Below are 1207 nucleotides of genomic sequence, written 5' to 3'. Positions count from 1 at the left end.
GCTCAAATACATCGGAGGTAGAATAATGCAGGAGGAAACCCGGCCGAAAATCGACGTGTCGAGGGCGAGCTCGTCCTTCGGAACAAGGCCCGAGTGGAAGGCGACGGGGCGTGTGTTGTCGCGGGGTTCTCGTCCTTGGGATGTTGTTCTCGCCGTTCTTAATGGTTTTAGCATAATGACGGAATAATTTAGTTGTATGACGAGGTCAGTGTTTAGTGTTTATGTCGTCCTCCGCGCGCGCGACCGGCTGATTATCCGGCTGGTAATTAAATTGGCGGTACATAAACTTGTTTTGATGGGTCAGTTCCTCATCAGTCAGGTATGCTAATCTCTTGTTGTTGAGTGTGGTCGCCATTAGTCTAGTGAAATTAGGCGTCGTCGGGCAGAGGGATACATTGATGTTGGGGACGAAGGGCGGCGCGGAGAGGAGGGGTGGGGTAGGGAAGATAGGTTGGGGTTAAAGGAGAAAGGAGTCGATAGAGGGGGTTTGGTTCTGCGAGAAGGGGTCAGGGGTCGAGGTAAGGGAGAAGGGTTTGAGGGGTGGGTATAAGGGAGAAGGGGTTGTGGTTGAGGAAGAAGGGAGTGAGGGAAAAGGGTGGGGGTTGAAGATGAAGGGGAATGGAGTTGGGGACAAGAGATAGAGGAGTATGGGAGAAAGGGTACGGAAGGAAGATTAATTAAGGAATAGGAAAGGGTAAAGGGTGAGAGGGGAAGGTTGGGTGGTAATGGGGCCAGAAATGGTCGTCCTCCAGGTTACGTCGTCGCCATGGTCCGTCTTCTCTGGGAAATTATTTAATGTAATTATGTTGTCACGGTTAAGTATCCCATTTTAAATCCATAATTCTAAACTGTTATATGTGTATTTTTTTCCTATCGTCTTAGTGTGACGATAGACTTGTCTTATATAAAAGGATGTGTTATTTCCCTAAGGGTAATCTGCCTTCTTAAAGGTAGGCTCACTTAATCTCACAAAAGCTTTTGTCTTCGTTAAAGAATCACATTTACTGGGAAATAAAAGGGTACTCACCCATCCGGCACAGGCGACTAACTCTGCTGAGAACAAAATAATGAGTTTTCTATTTCCTCAACTGTTCTTGAATACATTGCACCTCGTAAATTCAATAATTTTGAGAAAAAATAACTTGTCGGTGATATAATATGACATATTGTATTCTAAACGCTGTTTATGTAAGTGTTAATGGGCACA

Source organism: Penaeus monodon, chromosome 25, assembly GCF_015228065.2.
Source record: "Penaeus monodon isolate SGIC_2016 chromosome 25, NSTDA_Pmon_1, whole genome shotgun sequence".
NCBI lineage: Eukaryota > Metazoa > Arthropoda > Malacostraca > Decapoda > Penaeidae > Penaeus > Penaeus monodon.
Note: the sequence above shows the minus strand (reverse complement) of the source record.